Source organism: Bombyx mori, chromosome 9 (genome assembly GCF_030269925.1).
Source record: "Bombyx mori chromosome 9, ASM3026992v2".
Taxonomy (NCBI): Eukaryota; Metazoa; Arthropoda; class Insecta; order Lepidoptera; family Bombycidae; genus Bombyx; species Bombyx mori.
In genome coordinates, this window is record NC_085115.1 from 5,142,669 (window position 1) to 5,168,889 (window position 26,221).

Here is a 26,221-nt window from a genome sequence, read left to right on the forward strand (position 1 = left end):
TAGATCATGATAACAAAATTTTGTAACCCAGCTTAAAAATACATTTATAATAAAACTAGCCATGCACGCCCGCTTCGCTGGGCATTTAAAATTAACAATATTATTTATTGTGATTATGATTAGAGAGTCCAACACTCATATAAATATTAGCCTATCCACTAAGTACATGTATTTTCTACATGGATACGAAGTTTTAAGTAAATCGGATGCATGGTTCAATAGTTATAACGGAACATACGTAAAAACTACAGTAGATTTATATATTAGTACAGATGTGTCTAAAGTAAAACTGTTAAATAGTGGACTGAATCACTATCGGTTTTTCGTAGCTTTTATTTATTACCCTTGCAGGCAGACGAGCTTACGGCTCATCCGATGGCTAGTGGTTACCGTCGCCCATGGACTTCAGTAATGCCAGAGCAGATGCCGTATAGCTGTTATATAATTAGGATACTCTTCGATAGTTTCAAAAGGAGTCTTAAGGTTACAGTGATTCATTTTCAAGATACAAAATATCAGCTTAAATTTTCTCTTGAAAAAAAAATCACTAATAAATTCTTTTCTTCAATAAATTGCCAAAAAGGCGTGAATTCGTTTTAAAAACAAATAAACATGTTTGTAGTGACCTAGACACAATAACTTTTTCGCATATAACGCGGTTCAAGTATTAGCAATAGTTCAACAATAGTTTGCGCAATTCAAAATCTCGCGGAGATTTCTTAACGGTAGGCAATTAGTGTTACTGACAGATGCCGTCTGAACCTTCATTCTTACGTTTAGCGTTTGGTCCTCGAGATAACTTTGAAATCTTCATAATTGTATTTTTAATTTTTTGTGAATGTATTATAAATGCAAACGACGGGCCACTATTTCTACGGTTTTGCCACGAAGCGATAACGCGTTCTGGGGCGTTTAAAAGGACAATAATTTTACAAAACGGAAACTTCGTTCTCTTGCAGTTAAGTGATTACCCAACCCTACAGAAATAATAACAGCAATACTCTCAGCCAATTTCGATTTTTTGCATTAATTTGGGAAATTCGTTAATGTTTCAAGCAATTTTAATCAATTATAACACAGACTTTAGTGCGTGTAACTTAAATATTTACAATCACATAAAAGGGTTCATCTCTAAGTTCGTTAAACTTTAGGTACTTTTTGTGATAATAATATGATAAGTTAATGTTGTACCTAAAGTGTGGTCGAAAACTCCTTAAAGGAACTATTAGCAATATTGTTTTGGTAACAAACAAATTAGAAATAGCTTGGGCATTGCCGTGCCCATGAATAAGTAGATCAATCGCCCTAACTGTGTTCGTCTACGAATCAGTCTGGTCTAAATTTGTCTGTTTATTTTCAGTATGGAAAGTGTCTTCTTAAGATAACTTACCTACCAGTATTAAGTACATAAATATCTTAATTTTAAAAAACTTTACCATTATTTCTACTTTAAACTTAATAAAAGCCTAAATTAATAAACAAAATTATTAATGCACAGAACTTCGCGTTCCCGCTAAAAACTTCTTTCTATAGAATCCTTCTTTTATTCTTTACAACTATATAGACTTACTAGCTGTACCTACCCGTCCGCTTCGCTGGGCATTTAAAATTAACATTATTATTTCTCACCCTCACAAAGATTCTCATAATTAACGCCCCTGCAACTGGGGTAGGGGGTCCAACACTCATATAAATATTAGCCTATCCATTAAATACATATATTTTCTACATGGACACCAAGTTTCAAGTCAATCGGATGCATGGTTCAGTAGTTATAACGGAACATCCGTAAAAACCACTGTAGTTTTATATATATTAGTATAGATATCCTTTTCATTAAAATAAAAATTGTAAATCTTATTGCTTTAGCCAATTATCCAAAGTTCAGTCACACAGATATTACGATAGACCAGTATTTGTAAACAGACTACAGACGATAATAAGCTTACTCAAACATAAAAAGCAATTGCTATATAAAGCTTTATCACTGGAGAACTGCTTGCCTGATTTGACTGATTTCTTATTCGTTGTGATCGTAATTGTCAGATAAGGTCTGAATGCGAAATTTCTTCGGAAAATCCAAAATATTTTTTTTCATAAAATTAGCGGCAGTCACAGCAGAGCGTGATCGGATTTAACTTAATAAAATATACCGTTGAAGTTATAGAAGATAATGCGGAAAAAAAATCGTACCTAATTTAAAACTTTTTTCCATGTTTTGGATCATCCAAAGTTAAAAAAAACTACATTTTAACAATCTCGGCAATTAAAATACGGAGCCGTGAATGACGTCAGCGTATCGGTCTTAATACCTACCTGTTACAACAATATTCTTATGTTCATATTGGTATAATAAAATTACCGGATTTAGAATTGATATTATCTGTTTAATTAAATTATTTATTTTCAAGTTCTACTTAGAAGTTCTACTTAGAAGATGTGGTATGCGAGTCATGTAATTATATAGGTATGTGTAAATTTGTATATATCAATTATTAGGTGTGTACTAAAGTCGGATCAGCGTAAATTAAAAAATAGAATCCCGAATTAAGATTGTTCGTAGCCCAACAGTGTTGTTTGAACCTCGCATTCAAGATGGTGGTAGGACGTCTTGTGAGTCCGCACGGGTATGTACCACCACCCTACCTATTTCTGCCCTGAAGCAGTAATGCGTTTCGGTTTGAAGGGCAGGCCAGCCGTTGTACTGTAAGACCAGGTGGGCCGTGGGCTCAACCACCAACTCAAGCAATAAATAAAAACGCTCTAGGTCGGATTCGGAGACCTTCTACAACTAGTCCTTACTTTTTCTGAAAGTGTTTTCCCCGGATGGCAGCATATTAAGTACAAGCAACCCTCCTACGGTAGATACGTTACTATAAAGTCCCGTGTTATGCGAAACTAGTTAAAATGAGTAATAGATTTTGTCAAGAGCAACCGAAAGAACGAACCTAATAGGCAAAGAGAGAAAAAACGCACCTTAACTTTAATCGTTAATCATTTGTTGTTCTATAACTGACTTGCTGTTGCGTGACATTGTGTTAACGTTTCTTCTTTTCTTCTTTTTGATATGACATGAAATTTTTAGACATTGTTATTAATATTTCAACAAATAGTACTGTTTTTTTTTATTATTATTATTGTATTCCATTTTCGAGCCGATGAATTAATTGCCAATGCTATGTACGCCATTGTTGTCACATGCATCAGGCCATAAATTAAATTGTTTAAATTTATTTTCAATGTTAGATGTTTGTGATGTGGCAGTGCTTATTTAAATAAATAAATAAATAAATAAACCTACGGGCTGCGTTTGGGCTGTGCTTATGGCATTACAAGGTCCATAAATAACGGGGACCACTCACCATCAAATGGACAATATATTTGACTTTCTTCTAAAACCAATGAAAAATTACAGACACACTATTAAAAAATTTGTAATTGATAGAATTTTTTTATTTATTACTTCGATGGATGGACGAGCTCACAGCCCACCTGGTGTTAAGTGGTTACTGGAGCCCATAGACATCTACAACGTAAATGCGCCACCCACCTTGAGATATAAGTTTTAGGGTCTCAAGTATAGTTACAACGGCTGCCCCACCCTTCAAACCGAAACGCATTACTGCTTCACGGCAGAAATAGGCAAGGTGGTGGTACCTACCCGCCCAGACTCACAAGAGGTCCTACTACCATTTAGAAATGTAATAGTTTTTCTATAGGTGTGATATTATATTTTTCTAAGATATAATTATCAATCTTTAATCGTCTATTGCATCTTTGTTTTTATGTAACCGTGTTTAAAATAAAGTAAATAGTATGTTTGTTTTCATTATTAAGCTATACACTCAGCTGCACTTAGTTACTCTGTGTTTTCATTAAGGAAATTGACTCATCATTCCCGTCCTAAGCCCGACCTCTAAGATAAGAACCGCAATCAAGCAATAATGATACATTTTCCCGAAGTATTCGTATGGTTAGTGATTTTTACTTCACTTATAATACAAAGACAGCATAATTTACGAAGATATACGAAGAGAAAAAAAGAGAAGGAAGGGAGGTGCCAAGAAGTTATAATTATCCGAGATTCCAAGACGAAGCACGTGCTCTAAAAAAAATACTAGTGTTTCGAAAATATGTATTTGAAACAAAAGAATATATCCAATGAATATTAGTATTTTTTAATATATGCAATTAAATATGTGCAAAATCATTATTTGAGGTGTGCAATAAAATATATTACATCTATACAAATAAATAAAATTGGAGTGTCTGTTTGTAATAATTGTAATAATTTTATCACTGGCGGTAGGACCTCTTGTGAGTCCGCGCGGGTAGGTACCACCGCCCTGCTTGTTTCTGCCGTGAAGCAGTAATGCGTTTCGGTTTGAAGGGTGGGGCAGCCGTTGTAACTATACTTGAGACCCTAAAACTTATATCTCAAGGTGGGTGGCGCATTTACGTTGTAGATGTCTATGGGCTCCAGTAACCACTTAACACCAGGTGGGCTGTGAGCTCGTCCACCCATCTAAGCAATAAAAAAATAAAAAAATATAAATAATAAAATAACCACTTTTTACTATGTATGTAGTATGTATACACAGTATATATAGCAAAATAACATTTTTTTTTCTTTTTTTTTTCTTTCTGTTTGTCTGTCTGACTTTGTTTCAGCTAATCTCTGGAACGGATGGACTGATTTTGACGGGACTTTCACTGATAGGTAGCTGATGACATAAGGAGTAACATATTCTAGGGCGAAGGACTACCTTCGCCCCGCGGCGTCACCCGCGGTACGACATTAACTCTGCGGACGCTCAAGAGGTCCCACCACCAGTAATTACGCAAATTATAATTTTGCGGGTTTCATTTTTATTACACGATGTTATTCCCTCACCGTGGAAGTCAATTATGAACATTTGTTGAGTACGTATTTCATTAGAAAAATTGGTACCCGTCTGAGATTCGAACACCGTTGTATCGCTCAACACGAACGCACCGGACGTCTTATCCTTTAGGCCACGACGACTTCGTCTGCGAAGCACTGCTCTTGATAAGGTCAGTGTTAGCAACACACCCGGTTTGAACCCCGTGAGCTCACCTATACGTCAAGGAGAAGCTGAAATAGCCTCTCAAGGCTTGATAGCCTTGCTGAAGCATACGTAGGCTAAAAAAAATCTGTCCTTTTTGCACGTCGAAACTAACTAACGGATGGACATTATTGTTTTAAAGTGATAATTTTAGGTCAGCCTTGCGGGCTGTCATTGCCCGCATGCTAGAGGACGAGAGTTCGTGGGAGGCCATGGCCAGATTTTGCGACCTGGTCATGGCGTTCCGCGAGGCTGAGGAGCGCGAAAGGGAGTGGAATCCATCTTCGGCTCCTCAGTGAAGAAGGCGGGGTGGGCGACGCGGGCACGAAGCTCCCGTCAATCTCCCGTAGGGACTGTTGGGTACTGGGTGCGGGGGCGCCCGGTGCTCTGCTGTCGGTTCCGTGGTGAGGCGGCGCAAGGTGGCTCCTATGCGCCACTCACGGTGTCTCCCGAGACGACATCCTACGGGATCTTCCCGGGGATTGGATCCCGTCCTATTGTCAGGACGGGTACCGGCGACGGCGAGCCTGCGGCGCGCATTGTGCCGTACCGTAGGTTTCGTGGGTCGGAGTGGTGGAGCTCGATGGGGTTTAATCGGTAGTCGGTTTTGCGGGGCGGGTCCTGCGTGGTAGACACCGCGCAGCGCCTCGCGCGCCTTTCTCACGGCGTAGTCTCCCGGTAGGAATTGGAAGAAGAGGAGGACTTTGGTCTTCCTCTTCTCCCTCTTCTTCTCTGGAGGCGCCGGAGTCCGACATAACACCCGGTCTATTACCCCTCTCGACCGGGTATCCGTAAATGGATTACCCAGAGATAAAAAAAAAAAAAAAAAAGGTCAGGAGAATAACATGTTTTTAATACGAAAAAACATGTCGTTCACATAGGAAGCTGTTTACAAAAATTACGTAACATTTTAGAAAAAAATATTGAGACTTTTCCTTGACTGAGTATTTTATACACAATACATCTTCAGAGACGTCACTGAACCTGTCTTTATTACGGGTAATGTTAGGTGAGGTCAAATTTAAATAGCGTGCTTAACATAGATTCTTGTTCCCCAGTACATACACAACGATTAGTCACATCTTATGTCATTTATAATTAACAAAAATAGTATTGAACGTTCTTTGTAATTGAATTGGAGATCTCTTATAACCATTATTTAGATTGTTTTGGTGTCCTATAGATGGAAGAGATTTCCTCCTCGCCCCTTCTCGAAAAATTAATGTTAGGACAATTTTCTGTGTGGCATGGTATGACTTAAAATACTTAAAATAAATAAAGTTGTTACAAAATAACTACAGGTGTTTTGGAACTGGGCTCTAAAAAGTTAATGTATTTTATTGACAAGGTAGGAAAATTTCTTTAAAGCGTAAAACCTTCATTTTATCATGCATAATTTAGGGAAATTTACTTCGAAAATTTGTTTAACTCAGTTCTATTATTCGAAATTGAGTGAGCAGCCAGTGGGGTGTAAAATTGCGCCTTGAAATTATAAAAAAGTTATCTTTGGAAATCGTGAAAGAAAAAGGAAGGTAATTGGATTAACCGAGCTAATAATTTGAGAAGCAACGCGACCTTTTAATTCAGAAGGGGAAAGAGCGTCATCTGGAAAAAAATATTGAAATTTTTAACTCTGCAAGCGCGTAATTACGAGTTGTCGTGTAGTGATTAAAAATTGAAAGTAAGGAGATGATTTAGGAGAAGCTTTTCCTCAAAAATGGAAAATTTTAAATTCATATTTATCGCCTTTTGGTCTAGATGCTAGTGAAATTTACTACTTTACCGATCTGAGTAAAAATCTTTGTCAAACAAATATGGTATTCGATGTAGGTATACTTTCTATTTAGTATATGTTTTTTCAGATACATAATAATATTAATATATGTCAACCACAAACAACGTATTAATTTAAGTCGAGGTTTTCAAAGATGAAGTGTATGTATTAAATGATAAAAAGTTTTTGACAAGGTTGAATTGCAATACCCATGATCTTATAGCTTTTGCTATAAAACATTTATTGCTCTGGTTTGAAGGAAAGGAATCAAGACCTCACGTCTCAAGGAGGGCATTCATCTGACATCAATGGGTTTTTTTTTTTTATTGCTCAATTGGGTGGACGAGCTCATAGCCCACCTGGTGTTAAGTGGTTACTGGAGCTCATAGACATCTACAACTTAAATGTGCAACCCACCTTGAGATATAAGTTCTAAGGAGTCAGTACAGTTACAACGGCTGCCCCACCCTTCAAACCGAAACGCATTACTGTTTCACTGCAGAAATAGGCGGGGTGGTGGTATCTACCCGTGCGGACTCACAAGAGATCCTACCACCAGTAATGGTAACTTATTCCTAGTCGGGCTGAGAATTCTAATACTTTCCTAAGAGATTGAAATATAAGTTTTGCTACTGACACAATCCATCGTCTTATTTTTGTCCTAAAAATTATAAATTTTCAATTATCGCATTAGTGTTGTTACACTATTCTGATGGCATTATAGGAATCTGTATCATATTAGTTTTTATCCATTACGGGACGGTATTCTTTCTGGTCGTTCCCTCAATGCTGAGGATCGTGACTGTATGTCAATCTTCTCCACTCGGTCCGGTTCTGCGCCATATGTACCGCTCCCTGTATCTGGCCTCCAGTTACCTCCTTGAGTTGGTCCACCCATCTAGCTGGCGCTCTTCCTCTAGCGCGCTTCCCCTCCATTTGTCATTTGTATTAAAAGAAAAGAAAAAAATATCGTATTTAAAAGGTCGCAAGCACGCATCAAATCGATACACTGTTGTTCATAGATAAGTCGTGACTTCATTTCGTTTTCTGCGTTATGCTAATGCATAATTTTATCGTCTTTGTCATGACTAGCTCGTACTTGAACTATAACATTCAAGTTCATTAGCTCGATCAGAAATAACGATGAATACATAAAATAAGGCATAGGGATATTGCAACACTGGACACGTGTGCATTTTGAGCACTCTGGATCCAAACCAGCCTTTAGGTTAAGATAGTTTTCATGTTAATTTAGAGTTTTTGTTTTATTATTATTATTATTATTTGATTTTTTGTTTTTATTATTATTATTATTGTTTTTGTTTTAGTCCGAGATTAGTTATTATTTTTATTTAATTTTAGTATAAATGAAATGTTAATGCCATGTAATTAAGACGTGTAATATGGATGTAAAATCTGAAGTAAATTAAATAAATAAATAAAAAAAATTGCGCCAAAAACTGCTCACAATCTTTTTAATAAGAAGTAAACTCGCGTGCGCACCTTGAGCAAAGAATGCCATATCGTCTTTTTGCATTAAAAGTGTACAATTTCCAAAAATATTCGTAATTGAGTTAATATGCGTAATCATTTGCTATCATCAGTATTTTTCTCATAAATACTGTCAAGAGCATAGTTTAGTTTACCTATGTTTTGACTACTATTAACAAAATTAATACATAATTTTATCTTACTCTAAAAGACAGATAATGTAACTGGTAAAAAATAAAAAATAAATGTTGCAAAGATGATTAATATTAAAAATATCACATGTTAAACCTTTAAAACAATCTCTCCTGTAAAATTTTTTTAAATTTTGAGATTATACAGTTTTAATGCGAGAAGACGATATCTAACACATGTCTGTGGTTTCAAATCTGTCAAATGCAAACAATGATAATTATAATGACATTTGACAGATTCGAGGTGAAAAACTTACGAAACGCACAGTATCGTCAATCAAGTTTATTTTTAGCTTTTCATAAAAATGTTCTTTGTTCCAAAGCTAAAGACTGATCTGAAGAAATGATGAATATTTCAGAAATTTTTGTCGAAGATTCTCTCTGTATTTTATATCGTATGATCCATGGATAGTGCCCTCAGGATTTTTTTGAGATGATCCTATCATCTCATTTTTACCATCGCACTGTCCGCCACCGGAGTATAGTTCATCCGTACTATCTAGAACCACTGCATTCATCCACAGTGCGTTTTCAGAGATCTTTTTTTGCCACGTATCATCCGATTTTGCAATGAGATCACCGCCACGGTGTTTTACGAGCGCTGACATGTTCTAATTCAACCGAGGCTTGTGGATAGTAAGTACTCAACGGTAGGCAGCCGCTTGGATCTACCTCTGGCATTGCTGACATCCATGGACGACGGTAACCACTAACCATCAGGTGGGCCGTATGCTCGTCTGCCTAAGCAAGAAATAAAAAAAGGTTCCCTTTTATGTGATCAATTTATAGTACAAACAATATCTGTGTTAGTAATCTTGTTCTATGTAAATTTATATAATTTTTATGAAATCATCACGACGCTTTGTATCAGAAGCCTTTTAAGGCGGACCATAAATGGAAGGACTCGTTTGTTATAAGTTAATGAACTTTGAGTCACTTTATTGATGGTTTAAGGCGAACTTAACGGTAGGCAGCGGCTTGGCTCTGCCCCTGGCATTGCTGAAGTCCATGGGCGACGGTAACCACTCACCATCAGGTGGGCCGTATGCTCGTCTGCCTACAAGGGCAATAAAAAAAAAAAACTTTTGTGTTAGTCCAAATTTTTTATATTATTTTACATTTTATGTGATGTAAGAATATTTTCGATACTTGTCATTGGTGAACCTGCATTCTGAATCGGTAAAGTCATGACGATTTAAAACCATCGGTAAAAATCTAATTGAATTAAAAAAGCAATTTGAATTATATCTACAGTAGCTAAATATACTCGTACATTTTTCATTAGTCTAGTCAGGCCGACCATACCTAAGATATCCGCTTATACAACGGAGTTCATGTAGATTACAATGTTATGACAGCAACCTACCCTGAAACGGTAGAGTAAACTTATTTATTTATTTATTTATGTACACACAGAAAAAAGACATAGTACAGAGTAATAGGAAAATTATGTACAAAGGCACTGCTTATTTCTTTAAGAAATCTCTTCCAGCAGACCTGCGAGAGGATAATGAGAATAATAATAAAAAGTGATGAGTGTGTGTAGAACAAATAACACATAACTAAAATAACAAATACAACATGAGAATTATAGTAATGCACATACACATACCAAATATTGTTAAACTTGATTAAATTGTTAAACTTACTATTACATTGAAACGATAATCAGTACGGCTTTCAGACTACGCCTCATCTTTCTTCAAACGTAGTTTAGGAGAATCCTCAGCGGTGAGAATTCGCTTGGCTGTACCCCCAGCATTGCTTACGTCCATGATCGATGCTCAGTTCGAAACTAATAATAAATGACGGGGCTACACAGGCCTTTTGTTTCTGGTGGTAGGACCTCTTGTGAGTCCGCACGGGTAGGCACCACCACCCTGCCTATTTCTGCCGTGAAGCAGTAATGCGTTTCGGTTTGAAGGGTGGGGCAGCCGTTGTAACTATACTGAGACCTTAGAACTTATATCTCAAGGCGGGTGGCGCATTTACGGTGTAGACGTCTATGGGCTCCATTAACCACTTAACACCAGGTGGGCTGTGAGCTCGTCCACCCATCTAAGCAATAAAAAAAAATGCCCTTACGACCCGATAATTCGCTCAAAAATCTAAGAACAATGAATGGCGAGTCTAATTTAAACACACCCGTTGCGCTTAAATGGTCAACACAATTTCTATAACAATCACTAAAAAAATAACAAACAATGTATTGGTATAATAAATTCCTAAAGTTTCTCATCTGAAACGATACCTCAGTAGTTTTATTACGTAACACTGAAATAAGTACGAAAATTAAAAACATGCTAAGTGACGAATCATGGTGTTCGGTGGTCGTCGATCCTATTATGGTGTTTAGTGAGTATGTAGAAGCAATTAGGATCGCCCAGACACTTCCTTGTTGTTTAAACTCGACTAATTCATTAAAAGTCCGGTGTACTTGCGTTAAGTTCAATATTTGGCTATTGCCGAGGTCGTATTGAAGCCGTTTATTATTTAAACCGGCTGCTTTCCGGTATTAACTGCTTTATTGATCCTGGGGAAGTCGTTTTTGCTAAATCACTGTCATGTGCCGCGTATCAAAAATGGAACAACGTCGTATGGATAAAACCAAATCCTCGACTTTTATTGGTTTACTTAATTACTAATGAAATGCCATGTTGTCAATTTATAAATACGGGTGAGTTTATAATGATGCTCTTTTACAGCTGCTTTTCACAAGGTGGATTTTTTTTTATTGCTTATGTGAGTGGAGGAGCTCACAATCCACCTGGTGTTAAGTGGTTACTGGAGCCCATAGACATCTACAAGGTAAATGCGCCACCCACCTTGAGACATAAGTTCTAAAGACTCAGGAATAGTTACAACGGCTGCCCCACCCTTCAAACCGAAACGCGTTACTGCTTCACGGCAGAAATAGGCAGAGCGGTGGTACCTACCCGCGCGGACTCACAAGATGTCTTACCACCAGTAAGTAAGAACCTTCAGATCTTCTACTCATCATCGCCAATAAAAACCTTGTAAACATTTACAAGAAACAGATAAACAGGTTAGTTTTGGAAACAATTATATCAATTTAACACACGAGCCAAAACTACCGATACTGTATTACGTTCAAATATTTTTTTGGTTAAAATATAAATGATTCTACAATTATTTTATGATTAGGCCTTGATTTATCTAAAATTTTGATTACGGAAATAACAGAATGTTTTAATTACTCTATTGTTGTACTGAAAACGGATATACCCAATAAAATAATGTGTTTTCATTGCTACCTAACAGCTAAATAAATAAATTCTCATGACTCATGCAACGTATAACTGCAGTAGAATTAAGATACCTATATGGTTGTATTTAATCCTGCGGACTCTCACGATATATCTTACTACAAGTAATTATCGCTTTGCTATCTAACAGCTAAATAAATAAATTCTTTTTTTTTTTTTTTTTTTTTTTTTTATGATTGAAAGTTTACTGGTGGCCCGAAGGCCTTTCCAGTTTCACCAGGACAGGTGGGCGAGCAAAGGCTCAGCCAAGAGGGGTGGGATTTGCTAACAACTGCCCGAGCGCCTCCGAAGGAGACCTAACAACTCAAGAGCAATTGTTTCGCGAATGAATCTACTACCGGATCGGAATCGCGACCCGCTGAGAAGATCCGGCGAGAAACTCAGCGGGCTGATGCATGGGTTAGGTTGCACGTCGACCTCTTTGTCGAGTTCGACGAGTACGGTTACCGGGGTCCCTAAGCCTGCCCCTAGTATTAGAGCTGAAGGCATCTAATGCAAAGGTTATTGGATCTGATGGATCCGTAAGGACGTGTCTAGGGCGTCGACGGTGACTGGCTCCTGCATGATCAGGATTCGGGGAGTAGTCAGCGGCGGCAACGATAAGGCGATTATCATGACGCATAGCTTTATCGAAGTATCGTTCCGACGCTGACTTCATGTATTTCCGAATTGATTCGAGGCCCAGGTCGTCGTGTAGGTCAACGTTCCTCACGAACCACGGAGCCCCGACAGCTAACCTGCAAAAGCGGGATTGTAGGGATTGGAGGGTGTCTATGTGTGTGCGGGCCGCGTGAGCGAACACCACACTCGCGTAAGTCATGACGGGCCTTATGCAAGTTTTGTAAAGTGTCACCTTGTTCCGAAGGGACATTTTACTCCGCTTACAGATCATGGGGTAGAGTCTACCGAGAATAAACGCGGCACGGTCACGGACTGATTTTATATGCGGGCGGAATGTCATCGATGCATCCAGGGTAACGCCCAGGTACTTGACCTTCCTGGCCCAGGGTATGGGTTGTCTAAAGAGAGTAATCGGGGGTGTGAGATTCCTCCTCCTAATCCGGGAGGAAATCCGTGTGGAGCTTCCCCTCTGAAATAGCACCGCAGTACTTTTCGCTGGGTTGATGTCTATGCGCCATTTTCGGAACCACTGTCCTAGGGCTAGGGCTGCGCTCTGAAGCTTCTTCGCGATTAGGGACTTATTTCTACTAGAATAGTAAACAGTCGTGTCGTCGGCGAATAAAGCTAAATGGGTCGGCGGCGACCGGGGAATATCGTTGACGAATAAGCTAAATAGGAGGGGTGAGAGGACAGAGCCTTGCGGGACTCCAGCTGTGAGAGGTCGTGGGGAGGAGCGGGTTCCCTCGACTCGATATCGAAAAGAGCGGTTCGACAAGAAGTCCCGTATGATGAGCACGAGACTATCCGGCACGCCCATGTTGAATAGTTTGAAAATCAAACCATTGTGCCAGACTTTGTCGAACGCTTTTGCGACGTCGAAGAAGAGAGCTCCCGTGTATAACGGTTTTGGTCGATTAAGCCCCACAAGAATGTGCTCCGTGAGGCGGTGCACCTGTTGAACGCATGAGTGATTTGTACGGAATCCGAATTGTTCATCGATAAGAATGCCCTTGGATGAGACGAAGTCTCTGAGGCGTTTGTAGAGCAGACGCTCATACAGTTTGCCTAGAGACATGAGGAGGCTAATCGGGCGGTAGCTCGTCGGATGATTTTTTGGTTTACCGGGTTTATGTATGCCGATAACGTCCGCTTCTTTCCACACCGCGGGAAAGATACAGTTCGCCATAGCGGCATTGAAAATAGATGCCAACATCACGATGAGTTGGACGGGTAGAAGTTTAATAACGCGGTTGGATATACCGTCGGAACCGGGAGCCTTGCGAGGACGTAGGTCTTTGATCAAGTCTTTAACTTCCATCGGGGTGACGGGTGGTAACGCATCAGACGGTGGCAAGGAGGCTCTGCGTTCTACCTCACTGTCTACTAATTCTACATGAACAGGGTCCACGGATTGAGTGCTGGGCGTGCACTGGGTTTGCAATGTATCGGCCAGCAGCTCTGCTTTTTCGTCATCATCGAACGCCGCGAGTCGGCCTGAGGGGCATACGAGGGGGGGCATAGTTACTACCGTATCCGATTTGAGAGTACGAGCTAAGCGGTAGTAAGACCTTTGAGAGGGCGCGAGTCCTTCTAAGAAATCAGACCATCTGGCATCTCGGACTTCGGTGATGCGAGACTTTACGTCGCGTTGTAGGGCACGCATTCGAATACGATTTTCCGCGGTAGGATACCTATCGTACGCACGGATCGAGGCGTTCTTAGCTCTAAGGAGTTCCCTAATATCGTCGGGCAATTTGAAGCGGTGAAGGAAGTCCTCCGCTACAACTTGCTTCGATGACCTATCTAATGTCGAGGTGATGTGTGACGTTACGATGTCTATGGCTTCAGCGGTATCCTGAGGAGACGGGATAGAGTCCGGACTAAACGGAAGCGATGGTGGATCAGATTCAGCCAGGCTGATGCCCAGCGTGTGCCAATCCACCACAGTCCTCGTGACGGGAACGGAATCGGGAGCGCGACCGAGCTTCATAACGACGGGACGGTGGTCTGAATCTAACTCTGAAACTACTTCGATCGAGTGTAAGCGCAGAGTTACGTTTTTTAATAACGCTATGTCGAGTATATCCGGGCGATGCGCGATATTTAGCGGGTAGTGAGTCGGGGTTAGCGGAGCGACGATATCGAAGGCGAGATCATCGACTAACGCGTCAAGCCGCCTGCCATTCGGGGTTGTGGTGTGTGAGTTCCACCTGATGTGTTTACAATTTAGGTCGCCCGCCAGAATGACAGAGCTCCCCATACCGAGCAGCGCCTCGATATCACTGCTTAGAACGATCTTATCCGGTGGAAGATAAACGGACGCGATAACGATCGGCGCGTGTCCCGTCAGTGAGATTCGGCACACTGATGCTTCGATATTAGCGAGCGCGGGAGGATCGAGCGGGACGCAATGCAGGGCTCTTCTATAGTAAATGACGGTACCACCACCACGGGCAGAGAGCCTGTCGTTCCTGACCATGTTATAGTTCGCGATTTTAGGGTCACGGCGCGCGGGCTTAAGTAGGGTCTCCTGCACTAAAAAGATATCAATTTGGTGGTCACGCAAAAAGTCAGAAACCTGATCACGTTGATTTGCGAGACCGTAAGCGTTAAAAAATCCTATCGTTACGGATAGGGGCTTTATTCTACTTATATACGCCATTGATTACCGGCGGAGTGAGGGGAGGACGTACGTATTTAATGACGCGTATACGTCAGCGTATTCCTGCACAACGGCGATAAAGTGTTGTGCAGTGGAGGCAGCGCGAATGGCGTCGCCCAAAGCGTTAACGCGCTCAAAGTTGATCGACTGAAAGAAGTCGATCGCTAAAGCGAGATTGTCGGACGCGGTCGGAGGGCAAGTCGCGGGAGAGGGACGAGTCGCGGGGGCGGGACGAATCGCGGAGGAGGGAGTTGTAGCCGTGTTCGTGTACGGCAGCGGTTTTGCCCAGGCCGAGACACTGGGCACCGCCGCCGGAACGAACGCTGGCTTAGCCTGCGACGCAGAGGGTGCCGAGGCTTTGATGTCTGGGCCGGAGGCTCGGAGGCGGTTTTGGCGGGCGACGCGGCGATTTATTTTAGGGGCTCGGGGGCAACCACGGTAATTCGCGGGGTGACCCTGTGTTCGACACAGGACGCAGCTAGGCGGTTCCGTCGCGGTTTTTTGGTCGCGAGCGCAGAGGGCCGTGGCGTGATCGCCCAAACACTTAACACATCGGGGGCGCGCGTGACAGTTACGGGAAGAGTGCCCGTACAATTGACAGTTATGGCACTGGCTAGGAGTGCCTTTTTTATGGGGGGCTTCGACAGCGATACCAGAGAGCCTACAGACGGTCTGTGTGTTAAAGATTTTCTTACCCTCGGGGGTAGGCTGGAGAGCGACTAGAACCATATTATATGGCTCCCTACCGCGACCGGTGTGCATACGGTGCACAGAATTCACTGGTAGGCCTTGTTCTAACAGGTCGGCTTTTACGAGCTCTACATCTAACTCTTTAGGGATTCCGCGTATTACAACGCGGAGTTCGCGCTCCTCCTGGAGCGTATACGTATGGAAACTTATACGCTCCTTACGGAGGTAAGAAGAGAGGGCCCTATGGTCGTCGGGTGTTTGAACCTTAATTTGAATGCCGTTCGCGAGGTTACGGGCATTCGTGAAATTTATATTTTTGGCCTTAAGGGCCAGGCAAACTCGATCCCAAGCTGCCTTCTCCTGAAGGATAACCGGGGGAGGGGTCTGGGTTTTATTTTGTGCCACCGGACGCGGCGACGGAGTGGCACGGGCTGGGGGCGCAACGGGAGTCTGAGGGCGGGGGCGCGACGCGTTCACGGCTTTGCTAATTTTAGCGGCCGCGGGAGCTCGAGACTCCGCGGCACGCTTCTTACCCTTCTGTACCAGGGTGAATCCATCCGTCGATGAGGCGGGGGCGAGGTCGACCTCCATGTCCGAGTCAGAGTCGGAGCACGAGGAGGCCGGTGCAGGCGACCTACGAGCAAGTGTAGGTGTTTTAGAGGGCGCGACGGAGGCCGCGGATGATCGCTCAGCTGAAACGATGGTCACGGCGGACGACGCAGCAGCTTTTCTCGCCAGTATAGGCGACACGGGAGCGGCAGGCACGACAGAGGCTGCGGTGCTCAATGCAGAAGCTCTGCACGCAGGTACAGGCGACGCAGGAGCAGCGAGCGCGGCGGAGTCCTCGAGAGGGCTCGCAGTGTGATTGGCCTTGAAGGCCAAAAACTCCGAGGCGAGCTGTGGGTGGCGAAGTCGGAGGAATTCCGCGAATACAGCGTCCATGATCGCTGAGTACCCAGGTGGGGCGGCCCCGGGTCTTGAAAACACTCGCCTTGCGGCGAGGCCCCAACTTCTCGGACCTGAGCGGTTCTATTGAACACAGGTGGCAATGCGGCGCGATTACTACAGGACAAAGAAAAAGCACAACAAAACAGAAATTACGAAAAGAAACAAAACAAATAAATACCTGCAGGAAACCACTTTGTCGGCAGATGTACCACGAACACAGAAACAACAAAAGGAAACAAAACAAATAAAAACTTCCAGAAAGAGCACTTAGTCGGCAGATGTACCACAAACACAGGCCGCGCGAACAATGGCCGGGCTAACAAAAGCCGGGCGAACAAAGACCGGGCGATCGAGTGGACGATGAGCACGTCCGCACGTGACGGGTGCCTCTGAAAATAAATTCTCATGACTCATACAACGTATAACTGCAGTAGAATTAAGATTTAGGAAATATGTTGTCAACTGTCGTCGTTGCGGATTAAACTCAAACTGCAGTATAGGAAGCACTTATTTATTCCACACGCACCTTAAAATCGTATACATTAACAATCAATTGGTTTTTATCTTTTGAACCTTTTAAAAACGTAAAACACAAATTTTTATCTCATGACATTTTTCCCTCAATCTGACAGCCTGTCTTTCTTTTCTTCCGGATGTCTCCCGTTGTTAGTCTGTGTGTGAAAAACCATTCGCCACAAAGATACATATGGTTGTAACTAATCCTGCGGACTCTCACGATATATCTTACTACAAGTAATTATCGCTTTGCTATCTAACAGCTAAATAAATAAATTCTCATGACTCATACAACGTATAACTGCAGTAGAATTAAGATACCTATATGGTTGTATCTAATCCTGCGGACTCTCACGATATATCTTTATCTTACTACAAGTAATTATCGCTTTATACGTTTAATTTTAATAGCAATATATTGTGCCCTCTTTTGGAACTCGTGTTAGATGCGTATTTATTTGAAAAGCTGGTACCGGCTTGAGAAATGGAATCCTGGTACACTAAAAGCAGTCGATACAAATATAGCTAACGTCTTGCTAAGCTTGTAGACTGTAAGTTAAAATTTAATAATAGAATCAGCGTTTTTAACTCAACTTTTGAGCTTTTATATTTATTTCATTTTTTTCCTAACTACCCTTTGTTGGTGTAGAGGTGAGTGGCATTTATCTACGGTTACGCGGGCATTCGGGTTTGATTCTTTGCAAGAGTAGTTCTGATAAATATATGTATCAATCGGGGATTTGTCTACTTGTTCCGTGTATGTGTTTCCGTTATTAAGACCTCAGAAGAAAATCTTAGCTAGGGGCTGCTGTAAATGTCATATTACATTTTATTATTATTGTTACATAATTACCTAACAAAAGCGATAATGATTTAATCATAATAATTCACTTATACTTAGAGAACTAGGTGATACTGAGAGAATTGAATAATTCATTATACATCTATATCATAGACAGATTTTTTTATTGCCTTTTAGGCAGATGAGCATACGGCCCACCTGATGGTAAGTGGTCACCGTCGCTCATGGACGTGATCAATGCCAGGGGAAAAGCCAAGCCGCTGCCTACCATTCTTTATGTTAGTAAGGATAAGTAGAACATGGTGGCTGATGCTGCGCCAGTGATTTAACAAAAACTATAAATAATGACGAAAAAAGATAACACTTGTAAACTAGTAAATATTTTTTTTTATATTGTAAACTTCATCCTGTTTCAAAATTCCGTTGCGATTTCAATAATAAGCCGATATTCATAAAAAAAAAAATGCCTTTGTATGTAAATTGAGCATGATATTTATTACTTCATGATGTGTATGCTATGCTAATGATTATAACACGCCTAAACGATTAAGCTGATAGATTCCTTATTGACGTTTTAATTGATCGGAAATTATTGTCGTTTGAAATAACAAATGAATAAAGTTTGTTCCCGAATGAATAAAAACAAATTAATAAAGTTTGTTAATGTTCCCGAGACGAAAGTGCGAAGTTTTGAAAATACCGCTTTTAATGCGTATTTAGATTGTTATGTCTGAGTTCGGAAAACTCAACTATGATTGATAAAATTTAATTATCTTTCAAAACGTTCTTTTTTTATCCGTGTACCGAAAAACAACACACTACAATTTTATATGCTATAAGATTTTTTGTACAACCATCATGGAATAACCGTGTATATATTATGAATTTTATACGATGTTTTCCTTATCTACAACGTTGTTTTTATACTATAGTTAATCACTTATCTTATAGAGCGTTAAAATCAATTTTGACCCCAAAATTGTTTCTACACAATCACTCTGCTCAATTCAACGGAGAAGTGCGATTTTTACAACCTGTTGAAATACGAAAAAACTGAAATCGTACCTTAAAATCCAATTTCGAAATCGATTTTGAAAGCACACTACACTGCACGAACGTTATTGCGTACGGAAATGTCTCATTTACTTGTTTTATTAAAAGAAACACTGTTAGAGGTGATGCCGTGCGCTCGGCGTGGTTACGAGTGATGCGGCCAATTGCGACTGAGCTCAAGCAGACAACCAAAGTAGTTTATACAGCCGAGTTTCGGCTACCCATCGCACGACCATCCTTGTAACTTCGAAGCTGTGCTCTCGGTAACCGGCTTTGAACACCGTTAGACAAAGGCACCTACGCCGTGTTCTCGATTTTCTCACGTGTTTTTTGTGATCGCACTGCAAAATATCGGTTGAGTTGAACTATTTAATTACTCCAAAGCTATTGGCTAAAGAACATTTGAAAAATATGTATAACGTTGAAGTCTTACTGGTGGTAGGACTTCTTGTGAGTCCGCACGGATAGGTACCACCAGCCTGCTTATTTCTGCCGTGAAGCAGTAATGCGTTTCGGTTTGGAGGGTGGGACAGCCGTCGTGACTATACTGAGACCTTCGAACTACTACTTCAGATAGGTCGCTGTATCTACGCTGTAGATGTTTAGGAGCTCCGCTAACCACTTAACATCAGGTGACTGTGAACTCGTTCACCCACCTAACCAATAAAAATAGGATTAATAAAAGTTATTATTTTTTAATATTACACGTTATAAATATAGAGTAGTTATTTCGAATTTGACAATACATCATTATGTTAATTTGAATAAGTTGTGATCAACGATTATCTGACTGCTTAAGCTGTGCATAATAATACATCTTTGTGAATGTGAATTGTGTACTCTTTAGCACTTTAGTATATGAGCAGTGATTATACAACTATTGTGGGTAATACATCTCTAAAACAGCTTCTGTATTCCATCAGTCTACATTTTGCTTAAGAAATATTGGCATTAGATCGATGACTCTAAAGATAATTATGAGGTTAATATGTAGAACTAAGTATGTAGAAAAAAATTATAAAAAAAATTGTTTATATAACTGACACACATGGAAAAAATTGGCGTGCACGTGCAAGTCTGCCACGTGCTTCTTATGGGCTTAATAGGTCTCCAAAAATGTTTTACGTCGATGATGATGTTGTTAGAGATTTCATAATCGCTTTGTATTTGAATCAATAATTGGTGTCATGACTGTGATTAACTATTTCTTGCGTTTACTCTACTGCCTACGCTGGTTGGTTTTAATAGCTGTGAAATTTTTTTTTCCTACTTAATCTGATAGCCTTGAGAGGCTATGTCAGCGTAACCCTAACGTGAAAGTGAGTTCTCGGGGCTCAAACCTGAGGACGTTGCTAACACTAGCCCTAACAAGAGCAGTGTTTCGCAGAATCTACCACCGGATCGGAAACGCGACCCACTGAGAAGATCCGGCGAGAAACTCAGTGGGTTGTGTCTATGGGTCGACTACTAGTGAACCCCGTCCACGGTTCGCTGTAATATAATCGCTACATAACACCAAAAATCTTTCTCAAAGTGCTAGGAACCACTGTAAGGTTCGCCATGAGGTCTTCATGAAAGTAACAGCAACAACTGCAAAAAAAAAGAAATTACAGTTGTTGCTGACATTTAGATAAGCTCTGTGAAAATAAATACATCAATATACCCAATTAACAAGGAAAAACAATATTTTGTTTTAATAAACAATGAGGATAACATAAAATAAAAAAATATAAAATTATTTATATAACAGTAAATACTATAAAATTTAGAAGACTTTGATTTTATCATATATATTTTTTTTAAACAGAATAAATAATAAAAATGTAAATATAGTTGAACACCATGACATGTATACTCGTAACATAACAAAAAAAAACATATTTTAAAAAAAATGCGGTATTGGACCGTTTTGTATTCCTTTCTTTGACAGGTCACTGAACCCGTCGATAAATATCTACAGCATGCGTAAAATCACAAAATCGAAAAGATTAATAGAATAAGAATAATTTACATCTTGACATTTTTCTATTTTGTGATGATTAAATGTGCAATTGCTTGTTTAAATCCTTTTTTAAATCTCAAATATTTTTGGGGTTAGTTGGTCAATTCTTTTTGGTACCAAAATTGAGTCATCGATCATATTCTTTAAGACGAGAACTTTTAGTATAAGCCTGCGGTTGCTTTGCAGAATGCTTGTGCGGATGTGAGGTATTCGTGTGTCACTAAAGCTGCTCGGTATTATTTTTTGTACTTTCACTAAAATACGTGTTTTGGCTACTTTCTTTTCACATGAGTAGCATAGATTATAATTATCGATAGAATAACGGTTAGGAAAAACATGAATCTTCGTTTGAGTGTATGTTGTTAGTGAACTATATATCAAGTTAATAGGTGAATAACGTCATAATTCTTACTGGTGGTAGGACCTCTGTGAGTCCGCACGGGTAGGTACCACCGCCCCGCCTATTTTTGCCGTGAAGCAGTAATGCGTTTCGGTTTGAAGGGTGGGGCAGCCGTTGTGACTATACTGAGAACTTAGAACTGTATCTCAAGGTGTGTGGCGCATTCACGTTGTAGATGTCTATGGGCTCCAGTAACCACTTAACACCAGGTGGGCTGTGAGCTCGTCCACACACCTAAGCAATAAAAAATAAAAAATAATAATAAATTAAACTAAATAATAATGCACTGAATATTCAGACAATGAATATTTTTTCGTCACTGCTAAATACGTCATAGCTACAATACATAATATGTGTTAATAATTAAGTAAAATTAATCTAGATTAACGTATTAATGAAAATATTGTAGTTTTCAGTTTCCACCAGTTCAATAGTGAACATTCCTCCTCCTCCTCCTTCCTCCTTCAGTCGATCGCTCATTGCTGAGCATCGTGATGCGCCCGCCTGTGACCTTTTTTTGTAGTTTGTAGCCACTTTTGTCGGTCAGTGGCACAGTGAAGTGCTTGGCTCATTGTCATGTCCAGATACTCGGATACTTGGTCACTCCATCTTCTTCGGCTCCGACCTCTGGATCGTCTTCCGTCCACTTTACCCGTGAACATTAAAATAAGAAAAATCCAAATGACAGAATCCATTTGACTTGAAACGTGGATAAAACGTGCAACTTCCTTTCACTAACCTTCATTGAGTAAAGGTTCACTTTAAAACTAAATCACGATCATCCATCTCAAAGAAACAAAAGAAACATGAAACTTTGATACCCATCAGTTATTAAAATGTCAAACATTTTAAGCCCGTGCGAACGAGTTTCCTGACATTCAGGAACAAATAATGGTTTTTTTTTAAATCAAAACTGGACTTCATCTTTTGTCACGACGAAAATTTGTAAAACAACAGAAACTGTACTGGATTTTTTTTTAAACTGTTTGTAGGGAATATCAGAAGGAAAAATTTTCATTCGGTAGATTAGGTAGATTTAGGACTTTGACGGATTCCCTCTATTTTATAAAAATACCGCTATTTACACTACTATTTATGATTGCTGGGCTAAATTAAAGAACATCGAACAGCCGGTTTCAATGTCCACATATGGTTTTTTCTTGAGTTGTTAGGTCTCCTTCGAAGGCGCTCGGGCAGCTGTTAGCAAATCCCACCCCTCCTGGCTGAGCCTTTGCTCGCCCACCTCTCCTGTTGAAACTGGAAAGGCCTCCGGGCCACGAGTACTCCTTCATTCCTAAAAATAATATTAAATATTTGAAAAAAAAAGTTTTTTTTTTAAATCGAATGAATATACGGGGTATGGTCTTGTCGAACTGCTGTTTCCTTATAAGAAATTTGAAGTCTTTAAAAATATAATAAAATATGATTTATTTCAATATAGTTGACTGCGTCAATATATAGAATGCAGATTAAATCGCTGTTCACATCTAAATTTGTAAAGGATGTAGGAATAAAATAATAGGTTAGCACAAAGCACATCCGATTTCAAAAACTCAATGCTAATGAAACACAATTCAATGAAACACAATTCGCGATGTGTAATGATAACATTGTTCAAATGACCGCCACTAGTCGAGCAATAATTTAAAAAGAACCCGAAGCTGATTTACTAATTTCTAGATGTAATGTAGTTTCTTACAAATACATAAGATTTCGTAACATCTTTATCACGCATGCAAACAATTGATTTTTTTGCTGTTTTCTAAGCCATTCAATCGAAGAAAATCTAGGAATCAAATCAATCAAAATTCAGAGACCCTAAATAAATTAATTCATAATTTTTTTATTTCATACAAGACAGAGACAGCGAGAGGCACTATGATAAGTTATGATGTAATTAATGTTAACGTTATATTTTGTACTGGCAGGCGCTTTGTGGGAAAGAGACAGAACATTCCTTTTCTTCCACAACTTGAAACACTGAAACATTATAATTATCATTACACACTATATTAGCAAATTAAAAGTATTTCTACAATATTCATATTAAATTATATCCTTCAAACTTCAAGCTGTGACCAATAAGGCTTTGAATTCATTTTGCTTTTAAATTGTATTTTGCGCACTGGAAGATTTCTTATAAAAAACTAGCGGCACGCTGCAGCTTTGCTCGGGTCATTAACAAAATTTTCAAAATTAAAAATTATAATACACACACATCAACCCTTCTATTTGCATCAGGTTACTAAAAAAAGAAAATTATAAAGATAGTTTGAATATTATTATTTTTAAGAACTTTTATTTTCATTTAAATTATTTTTTTATCTCGTTTATTATTATTTTTATATTATTATTTTACTAGTTTTCGTAAAAAGGTCATATATACTAAATAAAAGCCATTGAGTTTATTGAGTTAGAGCTTCCCTCTAAATGATATTTGACGTTGTTTTATTTTTTTAAATAAAAGAACACTTATTATGGCATAACTATAATAGTTTGAAATATTATTATACTGTGCCGAAACTTTTTGTAAATAATAATGTGTTCTACAAAGTCATGCTACATTATTTTTTTCTAGCTACAATCGTTTTCGCAGCGCACACGATGTAAAGAATATTTTAAGTAATTTTTTTACACCTTGGATTACATTATTGGAGTTTTAGTAACAATTCCTAATAAATAAAAAAAAGAATATAGCCTATGTCACTCGGGGATAATGTAGCTTCCAAACAGTGAAAGAATTTTTCTAAACGCTTCAGTAGTTTCGGAGCTTATTCAATACAAACAAACAATCAAATATTTCCTCTTTATAATATTAGTATAGATAAGTGATATTACAAGCGTAAGAATGGATGTCCATTATTTCAAATTTTCTAATTTATCATTACAGAAGGTTATATATTATAATGTATGTTAAATGTGTATGTATTCATTTTCAGAATAATGAATAAATAATTAATTGATTGATCATAGAAATAATTATTAAAAATAAAGTACACACGAATCTGCGTAAAAGTCCTTCTGCAAAAATCGATCTGGCCTTATCTTGAGATTTAACTAATACAGACGCGCATTGATGGATAAATACACATATATAAATATATTTTGTTTTAGGCACGGCATCGTTCTAGTGATAAGCAATTCACTTCACAATATTAACACTATAATTATATCTGTTTCAGGTAAGTAACTGCTAAGTCAATAAATAATTTTGAAAATCTTTTTGAGGTAAGTAACTTAATTACTTTAGAAAATGATTCAAAGGTAAACGGCGTCTTAAGATAAGCATGTTTTCGTTTTGTGTCAAAAACAAATAAAACCTCTTCCCCACAACGGTCATTGACATTTCTTTGTAATCGAATCTGTTGAAGTTGTGAATGAATGATGAATGATGTTTGAATGCCGTGGATTCTGTTAATAAGATGTGGTCTGCTTTGGTCCGGTGACCCACGTCTGCGTCGACGAGAAAAGATGTTCGGCACAGTAAATGGTTGAATGTATGATTTAGGTTTCAATCGTGATAGTTCTTCTCCTCACTCTCAGGATGTCCCGCCATATTTTCTTTCCCGAACCCATCATATTTCTTACTCATTTAAGAGACTACACACTATAGTCTTGATTTAGCTGGTCCAGATAAATCTATTCATAGATATACATTATGCTATGTTATAGGCATCATAATGTTCCCATTTTTTTACTAATAAACAAAACTATGAATTTAAACTGCAATAATCTCAAAATCAAAATCCCCTCTCTCCGATATCGGCACGAGAACATCTTCAATTTAATCACACATCCCAAAGGGATGTGCATGCCTTATTGCGTTAACTAAGATCGACCGAGCTGATGACCCTCTTGATGTTAAACGGGGCATATAATTGAAGATTGGAATCTCAATTGAAATAATATATCGGCTCTCCATTCAAATCAGAACCCATGAATGTTTCGCAGCGGAAGTGAGTGCACCCGTCCATGTAGGTTAAGCTATGTTCCAGGAGGATCGTGCATCTACATTTTTTTTATTTTTTATATTGCTTAGATGGGTGGACGAGCTCGCAATCCACCCGGTGTTAAGTGGTTACTGGAGCCCATAGACATCTACAACGTAAATGCGCCACCCACCTTGAGATATAAGTTCTAAGGTATCAGGTATTTTTGTTACGAAGATAATTAAGTAAAATAGTGATCTTAAATGGCAGGAAACGACAGCAATAGATACTGAAATCGAGAATCCATGGCAATTGGTTTCTTAATACAGCTAGACTATTGTTATTGAGGCATTAAAAACAGCGTACGTAACGTACTTAAGAGATTGTCGGGATTAAAGCGTTTTACACGCGATCGTGCTAGTCGTGCTTTGCAATTTCTGTATGTTATCGCGTTTTGTGCTCGTAATATTTCTGAACCGAAATCAGAAATCACGGATTGCGACAAATTCGACTTATATACCCTTACCCTGGATAGAATACTGAATGAATGAATGAATATGTTAGAGGAAGTCTGAAAGTGGCACCTGTGACAGAGAAGCTGAGAAGTGCGCGTTTGGGATGGTATGGACATGTGATGAGACGAGATGAAAATGAGGTTGGCAAGAAAATGTTAACTATGAATGTGGAAAGGTATAGAGGAAGAGGTAGACTTAAGAAGAAATGGATGGATTGAGTGAAATACGATATGGGTAAGAGGGGAATGAGCGT

At 39.3% G+C, this 26,221-nt stretch overlaps 3 protein-coding genes across 7 annotated transcripts in view; 2 read left to right on the forward strand and 1 right to left on the reverse strand.

Moving 5' to 3' along the window:
- LOC101736398 (uncharacterized) overlaps positions 1-19,438 on the reverse strand; it is a 35,759-nt gene extending 16,321 nt beyond the window's left edge. Inside the window, exon 1 of one of the 3 annotated variants that reach the window (XR_009973796.1) lies at positions 19,135-19,408. The gene's annotated coding sequence lies outside the window, so the exon portion shown is untranslated. Of the gene's footprint in view, positions 1-19,134 lie in introns of all 3 variants that reach the window. The other 2 variants (XM_062670052.1, XM_004925607.5) reach the window with 2 other exon arrangements.
- The window catches only part of DnaJ-21 (dnaJ homolog subfamily C member 8-like), a 302,329-nt gene that overhangs the window by 227,524 nt on the left and 48,584 nt on the right, over positions 1-26,221 (forward strand). The gene's annotated exons all lie outside the window — the stretch shown is intronic.
- Positions 1-26,221, forward strand: part of LOC101737439 (uncharacterized) — a 232,867-nt gene that overhangs the window by 69,044 nt on the left and 137,602 nt on the right. The window lies entirely within an intron of this gene.